At 47.7% G+C, this 15360-nt stretch overlaps 1 long non-coding RNA gene and 1 other non-coding gene across 3 annotated transcripts; both read left to right on the top strand.

The window, feature by feature from the left end:
* Positions 1-5269: 5269 nt before the first annotated feature.
* LOC125930648 (uncharacterized) lies at positions 5270-15039 on the top strand. Of its 2 annotated transcripts, XR_007460193.1 has the most exons (5): positions 5270-5595; positions 5838-6071; positions 6790-6954; positions 9156-10400; positions 11469-15039. It is a non-coding gene; the product is annotated as an uncharacterized LOC125930648 (long non-coding RNA). The 2 variants fall into 2 exon arrangements; XR_007460192.1 differs by lacking the exon at positions 5270-5595 and having other exon boundaries at positions 5691-6071.
* Positions 10845-10978, top strand: LOC125931143 (small nucleolar RNA SNORA70). Its single transcript, XR_007460395.1, has one exon. It is a non-coding gene; the product is annotated as a small nucleolar RNA SNORA70 (small nucleolar RNA).
* Positions 15040-15360: the final 321 nt, after the last annotated feature.

The raw sequence follows: 15360 nt of genomic DNA, 5'->3' as shown, positions 1-15360 counted from the left end.
CAAGGTCTAGTTGGGGAGGCAGGTGTGTCAGCAGGTGAGTTCAATCAGTCCAGGGTCGCAGCACTGACATGACGTCTGTGCAGAATTGAGGGAGCAGGAGAAAGAGAGGCACATCTGTAGGATTGGGCTTGAAGGGACAGCAAAGAGTCGGTTGTGCCTTTTTTTTTCCTTCTAATTTTAATTCTGTTTTCTAAGAATACAATTGAACATTTGGTAAAACTCTAAAAAACAGAAACAAAATACTTCCTTTTATCCTTGTTCCAAACCACCCATTGTTGCCCCTTGTAAATAACCTTTGTTCTGGAACTGGAAGTGATCTATAGAATGTATCGTTTCCTCAACTTCGGAAGTGCATTGAAGAGGAATATAGTAAGCAGAGCAAAATTTGGAAAACTGTGGCCAGTGTTGAAGGAATGGCGAGACCGGAATTCACTGCAAGGCTTCGGCTACTCCACGAGCAGAGAATTGGGATGAAGTTATAGGAAGTTTTATATGAAGTTATAATAACAACAAAAGCTGGGAGGTCCCAGGGAAAATTGGAGGGAAAGAGAGCTCATCCTACAGGAAGGGCCAGGCTCGGACTGTCCTTCCGTACAGCAGTCCCGGGAGCCTCTGGCGTGTGAAGTTACACCTGTCTGTCCGCATATCTGTAATGGTTGCCTGATCTGTGCTGAGATAATACAGGCCACACCCGCTGGCCCCGAGTTCCACATAAAGCCGGTTTGGTCATTCAGAATGCTGGACATTGCATCAAGATTCTCTGACATTTTAAAGAATAATGTCCCTGTCGCTTCGATTTGTTGGTTTCTTACTTTGTTAAGAAGGCACTTCGACTAATAGCTTATTTAATCACTTACCACTCCCAAAAGGTTATTAAACCATTTCACACTCGAGAATTGTGAGGTTCCTAATGAAAGCAAAGAACAGCACTGGTAAGGATGATATGAGGATTTCTTTATTTTTTATTTATTAAAAAAAAATTTTTTTTACATTTATTTATTTTTTTTTGAGAGACATAGAGAGACAGAGCACAAGTGGGGGAGGGGCAGAGAGAGAAGGAGACACAGAATCCGAAGCAGGCTCCAGGATCTGAGCTGTCAGCACAGAGCCTGACACGGGGCTCGAACTCACAAACTGTGAGATCATGACCTGAGCCAAAGTCGGACGCTCAACTGACTGAGCCACCAAGGTGCCCCGAGGATTTCTTTTTATAATTATCTGAAAAGGTTGTCATCATGTGCCTTAGTAACAGTACAATCCTACCTACCCAGTGATCCCATTATCCCTGGTCCTTGGCCATCCCGGCCCGTGTTACCAGGTGGTAACCCACAACCTGTGCTCATAAGAACAGAAAGAAATCAACTATGAGCTGTCACCAGATGGCAGGCCCTGCTGCAGTCACAGGATGGGCCCAAACCCAGAGCAGATCCTAGCAGATGCTGATCAAAGAAATACTATCATACAAGCCTGAAGGAACACCTTGCCCTTTGAGCATTAAGAAATCTGAAAGCAAGCATGAACATAAACGAATACAATTTTAAATTTTGTATTTTTTACGGTGAATAGTCATCATCTTCCCCAACGGCCTCTGAAGCCAATAGTCCTGATTAATTTTTTTAATGTTTGCTTATTTATTTTGAGAGAGAGAGAGAGAGAAAACAAGTGGGGAAGGGGCAGAGAAAGGGGGAACAGAGGATCCAAAGCAGGTTCTGTGCTAACAGCACAGGGGGCTCCAACTCATGAATCGCGAGATCATGATCTGAGCCCAAGTCAGATGCTCAACCAACTGAGCCATCCAGGCACCCCAGTCCTGATTATTATTAAAAAATCACAAAGTTCTGGGGGCGCCCGAGTGGCTCTGTTGGTTAAGCGTCAGACTCCTTCTTTCTTTGTTTAATAACTATTTATTTTTGAGAGAGAGAGAGAGACAGAGTGCAAACAGAGGAGGGGCAGAGAGAGAGGGAGACACAGCATCTGAAGCAGGCTCCACGCAGGGCTCAAACCCATGAACTGTGAGATCATGACCTGAGCTGAAGTCAGACGCTTAACCGACTGAGCCACCCAGCTGCCCCTAGCGTCAGACTCTTGATTTTGGCTCAGGTCAAGATGTCATGGTTGGTGAGATCCCTGCTTGGGATTCTCTCTTTCTCCCTCCCCTAACAAACAAACAAACAAATAAACAGACAAACAAACAAATAAACAAATCATTTTTTTTTTAATTTTTTTTTCAACGTTTTTTATTTATTTTTGGGACAGAGAGAGACAGAGCATGAACGGGGGAGGGGCAGAGAGAGAGGGAGACACAGAATCGGAAACAGGCTCCAGGCTCCAGAGCCATCAGCCCAGAGCCTGACGCGGGGCTCGAACTCACGGACCGTGAGATCGTGACCTGGCTGAAGTCGGACGCTCAACCGACTGCGCCACCCAGGCGCCCCAACAAATCATTTTTTTAATCACAAAGTTGGATCAATGTTCTCCTTTTCAAAAACCATGTTCATATTCTCTCTGTGAAACAGAGCTATCTGCAAAGTCTTGAACCACAACATAACTTTGGCTAAGCAAATCAGCATCTGAAAAGATATTTTTATTTATCTTTTTTAATTTTTAAGTAATCTCTACACACAACCCCAAGATCAACAGTCGTGTGCTCCATGGACTGAGCCAGCCAGGCACCCCCAGAAAGATAATTCTTAAACGGGAAGAGTTGGGAATGTTTACATTTATTTTTTATTTACCCATGATAAGCAGTATTTCTGCCGTTCTAATGAAGCTTAAACCTTAGATTTAATCTATAAAAATTAGGAGATTCAGATTAAATGCCTGATGCCCTATTGTAAATTCAATAAAGGTTAACATAAAACGATGCACAAAACAAACTTCAGTTGTTCCTGCCCTTATTTTTGGAAGATCATTTGAGATTAAAAGAACAAAACAAAACCCCACAGTGCATAAGAACAGTGTCCCCCTTCTTTAATAACGCTATTTTCAAAGTCTCTGTTAACTGAAACACTACAGAATAACTCACCAGATCTTTAAAAATCCGAAATCTGTTTTTATTTTATTTTTTTAAGTAATCTCTACCTCCAACATGGGGCTCAAACCCACAACCCTGAGATCAAGGGTTGCACTCTCCGCTGTCTGAGCCAGCCAGGCATCCCCTCCAAGCTTCTTATTGAAGGGAGTCAAAGTTCTAAACTAGTATATGTGAAAAATTAAGTTGTTTTTAAAAAAGGAAAACCCTCAAGACTTAAACCTTAGACATAGTGAAGGTTAAGAATGCGTGCTTGTGGCGGCGCCTGGGTGGCTCAGTCAGTTGAGTGTCCAACTCTTGATCTCCGCACAGGTAGTGATCCCAGGGTTGTGGGATTGAGCCCTGCCTTGGGCTCCGTGTTGAGTGTGGAGCCCGCTTAAGACTCTCTCTCTCTCTCCCTCCCTCTGCCCCTCTCCCCTCCTCCCATACTCTCTCTAAAATTAAGGGGCGCCTGGGTGGCTCAGTTAAGCGTCCGACTTTGGCTCAGGTCATGATCTCGCGGTCCGAGGGTTCCAGCCCCGTGTCAAGCTCTGTGCTGACAGCTCAGAGCCTGGAGCCTGTTTCAGATTCTTTGTCTCCCTCTTTCTCTGACCCTCCCCCGTTCATGCTCTCTCTCTGTCTCAAAAACAAATAAACGTAAAAAAAAAATAAAAATAAAAAATAAAATTAAAAAGAAGGGGGAGGAAGAGGAGGAGGGGGAGGAAGGAGAGGAGGATAAGGAGGTAAATAGGTAAATAGGATTCTGTTCAATATATATTCTTTTCAATATGGGATTTGAGTTTCCTGATATTTAAAAATTTTTTTTAAACGTTTATTTATTTTTGAGACAGAGAGAGACAGAGCATGAACGGGGGAGGGTCAGAGAGAGAGAGGGAGACACAGAATCCGGAAACAGGCTCCAGGCTCTGAGCTATCAGCACAGAGCCCGGCGCGGGGCTTGAACTCACCAACCGCTAGATCATGACCTAAGCCGAAGTCGGACGCTTAACCGACCGAGCCACCCAGGCACCCCGAGTTTCCTGATATTTAAACATAATGTGCATATTTCATTTATATAGTACTTCCCCGAAAGAAAAAAAAAAAGTACCACTTTATACAATACGTGGCCTATTGCTAATGCCCAGTGATTCACAGACTGTTGAAGCTGAACAAATCTTAGGATTTGAATTCAAAGATGGTCACCTTTTTTTTTTCCACACCCCATTTCAAAATGAAATATTCTGCGGAACTCCAATATTTAAAATAGATCATATTTGTTCCATAGAATATCGCTCTTTTCTTAAGTGATATAACTGCGCAAAATATCTGGGGGAACAGGACAAGAAAACAAGCAGTTTGTTTTCAACAAATATATTTAAGCTCTCCTTTTTCTTTTCATAAGGACAAGTACTTGGCAATAGAATTTTTCAGCAACAAAGTTACTTTTTTTAGTTTATTTATTTATTTTGGGGAGGGGAGGGACAGAGAGAGAGGGAGAGAGAAAATACCAGGCAGGCTCTGCACTGTCAGCACAGAGCCCAACGTGGGGCTGGAACCCACCACCTGTGAGATCATGACCTGACCTGAAATCAAGAGTCTGGTACTTAACCGACTGAGCCACCCAGGTACCCCAATAAATTAAAAAAAAAAAAAATGCCTGTCAGTGTCCACTGTATTAGCAAAGTATATTTCAAGATAAATGAGGGGCGCCCCGGGGGCTCAGTAGGTTAGGTGTCTGACTTCAGCTCAGGTCATGATCTCGGGGTTCGTGGGTTCGAGCCCCGCGTCAGACTCTGTGCTGACAGCTCAGAGCCTGGAGCCTGCTTCTGATTCTGTGTCTCCTTCTCTCTCTGCTCCTCCCCAACTAGTACTCTGTCTCTGTCTCTCAAAAAATAAAATAAAAACGATTAAAAAAACTAAAATCACAAAATAGATGAAAAGGATAAGGTCAATGAGACCAAAGATGGAATGCCCAGTTTGTAAGCAGCCCCAGGTGTATGAGAATGAAAGAAGCTACAAGTAACTAGGATTCTTCACAGCTCCATTGGAGAAGACAGACGTGACAACTACAAGTAGGTAGCTATTGTATTTTTTATTGTACATAGTGACTTATGTAGTGAGGGTGGGATCCCTAAAAACACTGCAAGATACAGAAACAACCAAATGGCTCCTACGAAACAATTACTGCAGCACATTGGAACAGGAATGGAGTAAGCAAAATGTCAGACCCACAAAATCTAAGCAGAAGACCCTGAACCTCAAGGAGCACCCAACGTCCAGCACGTCCTGGGAGTTGTAGACCTTCAGCCCAGCAAGCAGCCTCAGTCTCCTCTTGGGGAAGAGAGGCCCCGCCTTCCGCCCCGCCCCCCGGAGTACTAACGGCCGACCCGCCTCGCTCAAGGGAGCGTTGGTCTCCCGAGAGCCCCGCCCCCCAGAGACCCAGCGCAGCCCAGCGGGCCCGGGACAGCCTGACTCGAGATGTGATCGTGATAGAGCATCTTCACGAATTTCCGATGGCGCGATTTGTTGTGGCCAAAGCTGGATTTCTCGCAGGCCAGCAAGTGCCACAGCTCCGGAAGCCTGAGGTGAGCTAGCCAGGGGTACAACCTGGCCTCCAGGAACCCAGCGCGTCCCGCCCTTCCCGCTGCCTCGCTCCGCCCCCACTCGCCACGCCCCCACTTGCCACGCCCCCTCGGGCATGCGCAGTGCCGCCGGTAGGGGTGGGGCTTAGCGGCTCGCTCAGGCCTGGCGGTTGGGGAGGCGGTTTAGAACACATGCGGAAGCTCCTAAGCCGGTATTTGAAACGGAAACTCATCGGTTAAAATAGAAATACCGGTACCTGGAAACCTGGAACTTGTCTTTTCGAAGCCACGGTTCCCGTCATCACCTCTGCCTCTCCGGGTTCCCATAATCGTCCTTATGGACCGCTGGTCGTGTGGTTGCCTGCACAACGCCTCCTGGACCCCCGGCTGGTTGAACTCCCAATACCTTGTCAGGCCTCTTAGAGGGACTGTCCAGTGCAGTCCCTTGCTGCACACACATAGGCACCTCCGGCGCGCAGGTCAGTGACCTCCTAACCCCCTTGGGGGACCACGCCCAAGCCACTTCCCTGACTCCCAGGTGGGAGTCCCAAGTGGCTGATTATTTTATTTCGGACCTCTTGGCCTAATTCACACTGGCCAGCTGGACCAGAAGCTCCCGTTCATCCTTCCCAAAACGTCAGGGAGGTTTGTGGAGGGGCTCCTTTGGAACCCCTTATAAATATCTTCTTTTTTTTTTTTTTTTTAATTTATATACGTATTTTGAAAGAGAGCGAGCATGAGCAAGGCAGGGGCGGAGAGAGAGAGAATCCCAAGCAGGCTCCGGGCACTCAGCGCAGAACTAGACGCAAACCTGAGATCGTGACCTGAGCTGAAATCCAGAGCCCCACACCTGAGGGACTGAGCCACCCAGGCACCCCTCTTTTTTTTTTTTTTTTTTTTTTTTTTTTTTTTTTTTTTGGAGAGCCCCCCTGGAGGGGGGGGGGGGGGGGGGGATGGGGGGAGAGAATCCTAAGCAGGCTCCATGCTGTCAGTGCAAAGCTGCAGATTCCTGCTCAATCTCAGGGATCGTGAGATCAGGACCTGAGCCCAAATCAAGAGTCAGTGGCTTAACGGACTGAGCCACCCAGGGGCCCCTAAATATCCCTTTTTAAATATCCTTTCAGAAGACAGAATAATTAAAACAATCTGTCGCTGTTGGGAGTTGTGATAATTTTCTTATGTCATTTTTCTATTTAGTTTTTCTGATTAACTCCAATTATGAGGTCACGACACACATCTCCAGCTAATTTATGCACAGCTCCAATTCTGTGCAGGGAAGATGCAAAACGGCAAACTATCCATGGTAGGACTTTCTGGAGCATCAATTCTACAAGATTTGGAAGAAATGAAGTCATTTCCAAGGTAAGTAATTGAAAACTTAAAACTAAGACAAGGCTGGAAAGTCCTATGCCATTAGCGATGGTTCATAATCTATGCCTGAAATGTCAGACTTTCTCTAAGAAGAGACCCTAAGGATAACTTATTTCCCATTATTTTAAACAGAAAAAATTATAAGGCATAGCAAGTCCCATCAAAAAACCCGACCAATTTTGTGGCATCTGGCTGGCTCAGTCGCTAGAGCCCCTCGATCTCGGGCTCAGGAGTTAGAGCCCCACGTTGGGAGTAGAGTTTACTTAAAAATTAAATTAAAAAAATAGTCATTGGCATACAGGTGCTTTGTGTGCACTAGCAGTGGCTACTTGTAGACCAATAACATCAGATGTTGTACATCTTGCCAACACTCCAAAGTGTGATGGGCCTGCAGGTTGTATTTGGAAGCAACGTGGAACTTTTTCTGAAGCCGTTTAAAATGTATTTTTGGGGGGGGCGCCTGGGTGGCTCAGTCGGTTGAACGTCCGACTTCGGCTCAGGTCATGATCTCACTGTTTGTGAGTTCAAGCCCCGCGTCGGGCTCTGTGCTGACAGCTCAGGGCCTGGAGGCTGCTTCGGATTCTGCGTCTCCTTCTCTCTCTGCCCCTCCCCTGCTCACACTCTGTCTCTCTCTCAAAAAAAAAGATTTTAAAAAATGTAATAAAATGTATTTTTTTAAAGACTCAATATAAACTTTATATACATATCAGCTAAAAATGTTGAGAGGGAAATAACTTCTATGCTATGTATTGAAAATGAAAACATTCTTCCAGGAAAACATTAATTGGGGGATATATTCTGTGGGTATGCCTGTATTATGAACTAAATGGCAAAAATCCCATTTATTTTATTTTTTAAATATATTTTTTAAAGTTTATTTATTTTGAGAGAGAGAGAGAGTGCGCGCAAGTGGGGGAGGGGGATAGAGGATCTGAAGAGTGCTCTGTGCTGACAGCAGAGAGCCCGATGTGGGGCTCAAACCCGTGAACCGTGAAATCGTGACCTGAGCTGAAGTCAGATGCTTAACCGACTAAGCCACCCAGGTGCCCCCAAAGCCCACTGATTTTAAAGACTTTAAAGATTAAAGCTATAACTTCAAGTAAACTTGGCGCTGAGAAGTCCTTTCAGCTTATGACCCCAGAGTTCTGCAGTCCTGTGTCAGTAATGATCCCTTGCCAACATCAGCATACAAAGGTGCCCTAATGTTGTGCATTAACACAGACCTCCTTTGACCCCAGAGTCCTCTCCATTTCCCATTTTCCTCTGCTCCATTCAAGCTACCCCTCCTCTTCTGTCCTGAACCCATTCCATTCCGGCTTTCCTCCACACCACGTTGCTTTCATGATGTCACCAATGTTTTCCATTTTGCTAAATTCAAGCTTCAGTTTTTGTTCTCTCAGTCTTATAGCTGCATTTGAAACACGATTGAGCACTTCTTTCCTCTAGATTCTCAAGCCCCCCCCCCCCCCCCCCCCCCCCCCCCCCCCCTTCCCTTTTTTCTCTCCCCCCCCCCCCCCTCTCTGCTCCTCCACCACTCATGCACATGTTCTCAAATAAATACACATTAAAAAAAAAATTAAAATGCTCAATTCTTTGAAAATGTTAAGATATTCTTTTAAATAAATTAATGCCTGGGTCAGGGTGCAAATCCCAAGCACAACTGCAGTGCCTATAAATATATGTGCTTGTAAATACACCATACCCAGATATATGCAGGGTGATAAGAGAGCTCTCTGACTCAGAAGCTTCTGTTGTAACCAGGTTATGTTAAGCTCTGCCACAGAGTCCTTTAACATCATCTTAGTACAAAAGGGAGCAACAGTGAAGGCAGTACTAGGAACTATAACTATTACAGATGCCTAATAAGTAGGACTGTGTTCTACTGGGCCTGACCTTGACCTCAGGATCCTTTCCAGCCAGGGCTCCAGGCCACACCACTAACGGATCTGTGTTACATACAAGCTCAAAACTGCCCTCCCAACAGCAGGCAGCCTGGAAACCGGCACGTGCAGCACATGCAGTAGAAAAAAATGATGGCCCTCACGTGAGGACTCAGGATCCCAAAAGTTCTGGTCAGGCCTCGGCTTCAAATCTGCCTCACCCACAAAACACTCCCGACCCTCACCTTGGCTATACATAGTAGTCTCTTCTGAAATTTCCCTGCAATTCCTTTTTTCGTAACTCCCTTGCAGGCAAAAGAGGAGAAACACTACTTGGGGAGCACTGTTATGTGCCAGGACTATGATCATCAAGAAGGCGGAGGCCACAGGATTGCACCTCAACCCCGGGGACCTGCCAAAGAAGAACTGCCACCAAATTTTAAATCGAGGACCCTTCCAGAACTCTTCAGTGACCTCACCGAGCGGTGTGCCTCTGGAAAAAGCTCAACACTCGCCCTAAATGAGATGTCTCTTCCCCATGCCTGGGAGGATAGGGGATAGATCCTCTAGGGGCGGATGCCTGGGCACAGATGTGACCCAGCAGCTCTGGAGCGAGTGGGTGTACTCAGGCGAGTTCTAGTTAATTTGTACATGAATAAAAAGCACTGGGATAGGGAAAAGGGCTCTTGAGTCCAGTAAGTGAATTTTATTTATTTTTTTATTTTATTTTATTTTAAATTTATTTATTTTTTTATTTTTTTAACGTTTATTTCTTTTTGAGACAGAGAGAGACAGAGCATGAACAGGGGAGGGTCAGAGAGAGAGAGGGAGACACAGAATCTGAAACAGGCTCCAGGTTCTGAGCTGTCAGCACAGAGCCCGACGCGGGGCTGGAACTCACGAACCGCGAGATCATGACCTGACCCGAAGTCGGACGCTGAACCGACTGAGCCACCCAGGCGCCCCAGTAAGTGAATGTTAATATATAGGAGTTCATCCGCAAGACATCAGTCTACATTTGTTCTCTAGCTAGTAAGATTTTGACAGGAGGCAGGAGAAGAGCGGGAAGGCCACCCTGCTGGGCACCACCGTAGACGCGTTTAGATCTGGATCAGGCTCCCACAGCAGGGGGCCCACCTGTGTGCTAACCGGCCTACAAGGCACTGTCCCTCGGGCTGAACAGGGCTCCATACCACCTCAGTGTTGCCAGCACTCTGGACAACTTCATTTTTCTTTCATATTTTTGAGGTAGAATTTGTACTCAGGACCGTGTCCTGCGTACGCAGAGGACTTAGGGGCCCGCAAACAAGCGAATTCACAAGAAGCTCTGAAGATTACCGCACAAGTGTTTGGTGTTGTCTTGTGTATTACTGAATTGTCCATTAATCAAGAGACTCGGTGTAACAACCTCAGCAGGATGTCAAAAGCGGGACTGCAGAAGCCCCAGGCCTGAGCCAAGGGAGGCCGTAGACCCAAGATTCAAAGCACGTGCTCCGGACACCAGCTCTGCGATTGTACAAACTGCTTAACGCCATTCAACATTCATTTCCTAGTCTGGTAAATGGGCACTTTTACCTAAAAGGGATTGAAATGGTGTAGAAGGTCTGGGGCCACTAGTAAATGCTACTGGTATTTGTTGGTGTTAATATTACTATTATCAAACCTGCTGAAGGAAGTGACAGCCCAGTGTTCTCTGAGACAAACATGAATGAGAACCAGTCGTGTCAATAATCACCTCCCACAATCCAGCATTAAGAGCAACTCAGGGGCGCCTGGGTGGCTCAGTCGGTTAAGGATCTGACTTCCGCTCAAGTCATGATCTCATGGTTCATGGGTTCGAACCCTGCATCGGGCCCTGTGCTGACAGCTCAGAGCCTGGAGCCTGCTTTGGATTCTGTGTCTCCCTCGCTCTCTGCCCCTCCCTCGCTCGCTTGCTCTCTCGTTCATGCTCAAAAATAAACATTAAACAAAATTTAAAAGCAACTCAGAAAATAGATGTCAATGCAGCCAATTAAGCCGACTGTGCTCTTTCCCCATGGGAGCCCAGTGTGCAATGGCTGCAAACAGTAGCCTCCTTGGTAGTGTATGCAGCCTGTTGATTGTACAGGTTGCCCTAAGGGACCTTGGAGACAGCCCTTTCCAGTGGACATTGAGGTGTGGCCTCATGCCACAGTCTAGGCTCCAGTCTAGGCTCCAGACAGGTATGTGGGGTGTATTTGGAAAGCCCCAGGGCACAGTGGCCAGGGTCCACATTGGCCAAGTGATCATGTCCATTCGCACCAAACTGCAGAATAAGGAGCATGTGATTGAGGCCCTACGTAGGGCCAAGTTCAAGTTCCCTGGCCGCCCGAAAATCCACATTTCCAAGAAGTGGGACTTTAACGTGGATAAATTTGAAGACATAGTGGCTGAAAAGCTGCTCACCCCAGATGGCTATGGGGTCAAATGTATCCCTTATCATGGTCCCTTGGACAAATGGAGGGCTCTGTGCTCATGAGAACCTCGGCACTGCCCCTTCTCTGTTCATGCCCACCAATAAGTCCTACTTCCCGTCTTAAAAAAAGAAAATACATGTTAAATCCCTTCCCATTAAATGTGGTTTTTTTATTGTGTTTGTTTCTACAGAAGCATCCCCCGTCCCTGATAAGCACAGAAGACGAGAGAAAAGAGTAGGAGGGAAGAAGTACCCCAGGACGACAGTCCAGTCTCTGAAGATTCACCCAGGTTGGGACAGAGGACCTGCCCGAAGCCAGGACCAGCCTCTCTTCTTATCTCCCCGGTGGCACCCAGCCATCCTTTAAGCCCACCATTATTTTTTGATTCAGTGCTTTTGAATGCTGTGGAAGCACAGGTACTCCCTTGATTTGAATCCCGTGCAGACCACCTTGGCAGTCTGCACCTGCCATCCTTCCCTGCCCGTGGTCCTCGGTGTCCCCACATACAAGCCGTAAGCTCCTTGCACCACTCCCGTCCCCACGGCCGTCTGTGTCAGCCCTGGCCCACCTCCCACACCTGCTGCTGGGCTCGGTGGAGCTCAGGATCTTCTTGCTGCCCATATAAAAACAGTCTTTGGTTTTGTCCCTTCTTTGGCTATCCACCACGTGAGCTTTCATTGGCTTCATTGTGGTTTAAGGGCCACATCGGTTCTTTCCAGGTGGCCTGAAACACGGTATCTGCCTGAGTAAGAAGTTGAAGAAGCTCCCAGCAGCCCATTCAGCCTTGGGGGTTGCCAGAGGGAGAGGCTGGGGTCCTATCACCGGGCCGCCCAGCATGGAGGGAGTTGCCAGTTGTAGGACAAACCCTGGGGGCAGCTGGTTCCGTGTGGGGCATCACCACTGCTGCTGATGCTGTGGGTGGAGGGGAGGCCCTAGGGTCACACTAGGGACTGTGCTGGGGAAAGGGATGGTCCTTGTGTCTTGGTGGGGGACTGGCAGGCCCTTTGGATGGGCTGCTGGCCTTCCACTGACTCCCAGTGCGCCCCAGGCCGCTGACTTTTTGAGTTACAGAACACAGCAGAGGTGGGCAGGCCCACCGAAACCAGGCTCCTCCGGGTCGGCAGAGACCCTGGGCTGAAGCCTGTGGGAGCGGGAAGGACAGCAACTATTGGCAGGACCAGCTGAAGGCAGAGGCTTCGCAGCAATGGTCCACCCTCCACCTTGGGGCTCTTGCAGCCTAGGATCAGGTAGTTGGCCATCACTTCCTCTTAATTCCGGCCCCTCAGCAGGTCCTGGATCTGGTCCCACTCATAGCCCACAGCTAATGTCACCTCAGTTCCGCCAGGGATCCTTGTAGTCGGGGAGTGGCTCACTGTGAGGCTTTAGTAGTTCTGCTTCACGGGCCATGGTCATCCATGGGCCCTTCATGGTTTCCTCTAAAGCGCTTCTCTCACTGGGACTGAGGGGCAGGAATCTCTCTAGCAGGTCTCCCACGCTGCACAGACGTGGAAAGGGGAACGTGGTATATCCTGCTCAGCACCCGCTCCCACAGCTCCCTGAAGTCCTGCCAAGGCAGGGACCTGCTGGTCACTGGACAGTCATTGTATAGAGGATGGCTCCAGGCTCCACCCAAGGGGGACTACCACAGCAGGGGGTCAGCTTATGGGCGGCGGTGAACTCATTGCTGAATCCAGAGTATGCGACCTCGATGTTCGGGTCGGATTCCAAAAGCAGGCTCTCTGGCTTTAGGTCCCTGTGGATGACACCTTCCTGGTGGTGGTACCACACAGTGGGCGCTATCTGGCAGAATCTGCCTCGGGGCTCCCCCTTTCTCATGCAGGCATGGCGCAGTTCAAACACCTGTCCTTCGCTAGTGGACTCCGTGACCGGGTCGCCTGCTTCCATGGTGCCAGCGACCTCAAGTAGTTTCACGACTCGGGGGTTGTGATTCAGGGCCTTCATGCTCTGGACTTCAAGGAATAGTCTCTGGAGGCTGGAGGAGCCCCGCTGACTCTTGTTAATGACCTTCATGGACGCCTCTGTCCCACTCGGGCTGTGCCAGACCAACCCCACCTGGGCAAAGCTGCCCTGGCCGACGGTCCTGAGGAGCCGGTGGTGGTCACTGTGGCTCTCCCGGTCACGGGGATGGCCGCAAGGCCCCCGCAGCTCAGTGGCTCACTGCTAGGAATGCTAACTAAAAGTGCCCCCTAACAGTACTAACAAACTAAATAAAGATGGGAAAGAAAAGAAAAAATAAGAGAGGGAAAAAGCAAAACTGTGGCCAAAAGTCCCTCAGGTCCCCAGACACCAGCTTCCTGGCCTAAAAAAACCAAAACATGTAGGCCTGGCCAAGGGCTGATACAGAGAGGTGCTTAGGATTTTCTCTCGATGGCTCTTCTTGAGATCAGTGCAAGAAATGCACCTGTAAGGCTGGGGATAATTCACAGTGGCTTTCCCACTTGGTTCTCAGGAACCCTTTACTCTTAAAAGCGTGGGGGAGGGATGCCCCCAGAGGCCTTTTTGTTTACGTGTCTTATAGTGATTGATACATACCTTACTAGAAATTAAAACCTGAAGGATGCTTCAGTAGCCTTTTCATGTCTAGTTTGGGAATCTGTAATAATTTTTGATGTTTAAAGAAAGCCATGATATCTATACTTAGAATAATTCAATTCCTTTTTCTTTAAACTCTGGATGATCGGTCTCAAAATGATACCACAATTTAACTGGCTTCACGATAGCCAATGACAAAGACTCTCCCTGACTAAACTTGAGTCGTTCTCCTCTAGGTCTGGACCTTGCAGCCTGCCCTTGTCTGGCCTGCATCACCCAGTTGTAGCAAGAACCTTGCCAAGTCAGTTTAAAGAGAACTCCCCACCCTCAATATCTCATAATATTCTTCACACACACACCCCACCTTTGGTGTCTGTGAAATAATAGAAAATATATATTGGTCTCTGTCCCTGGTTCTTGGCACAGGCTCCTGAAAGCCTTCTAATTTCCTAAGTGCTAAGACGCTAGGAGCATCTCGTTTTCTAATATTTGGTCTTTAACCGCAGTTCCTGATTCAGGGCTCCTAAATTCCTTGGAATATCCTGAGTGGTAGGAATGTCTTGTTCTAATGAGGCAACTCTGGATGGGCTCCTGGATGACTCCTGGAGGGGAGTCTTTCTGACTGTTAGCAAGAGGCCAAGCCATGATTAGAAGCTTGGAATTTTCAGCTCCATACCCCCTCCCCAATCCTCCAGAAAGGGGAAAGGGGCTGGAAGTGGAGTTAATGATGTGTCACGCCTACGTGAGGAAGCCTCCATAAAAATCCCAGTAGTGTGGGGTTCAGAGAGTTTCCGTATGGGTGAACACACCCACACTGGGAGCATGATGTACCCCAACTCCATGGGGACAGAAGTTCCTGTGCTCGGGACCCTCCCAGACCTCACTCCATGTATCTCTTCATCTAACTGATCATGTATCCTTTATCACATCCTTTAATAAAGGTAAGCGGAAGTGACCGGGTTTTCCTTTGTATGGCATCTGACCACCCTGGCCTGCCCACAGCAAGAATCCTGTTAGATCTGTTTAACTAGAATCCTTCCATCCCTGAGGTTTCCTTAGTAGTGTTCCATCTACTGACCCCAACCCTGCTCCTCGGCTATAAACCCCCACTTTGTGCTGTACTGGGGATGGGTTCCAGTTCTATACTGAGGCCTCTTTTTCCCCCTATTGCAGTAATTCCTGAATAAAACTTGCTTTTACTGCTTTAACTACTACTGTCCCGCTCTGGGTTTGTTTGTTTTTTTCTTAACACAGTAGGGAAATATTCTGTTGCATAAGACACAACAAGGTACATTATTGACTTCTTTTCTAAGAGAGAAAGAGTACACACACAAGCAGAAGAGGGGCAGAGAGAGAGTCCCAAACAGTCTCTATGCCATCAGTATAGAACTGATGCGGGAAGCTTGATCTCATGAACCCTGAGATCATGACCTGAGCCGAGTTCAAGCTGCTTAACTGACTGAGCCACCCAGGCTCCCCTGTTACTAACTTCTATAAAGCTGAAGGGAAGTTAGCTTTCATCATATTTT

This window comes from Panthera uncia, chromosome A2 (genome assembly GCF_023721935.1).
Source record: "Panthera uncia isolate 11264 chromosome A2, Puncia_PCG_1.0, whole genome shotgun sequence".
Lineage (NCBI taxonomy): Eukaryota > Metazoa > Chordata > Mammalia > Carnivora > Felidae > Panthera > Panthera uncia.
The sequence above is the reverse complement of the archived record's forward strand: the minus strand, read 5'-3'. Positions and strand labels throughout refer to the sequence as shown.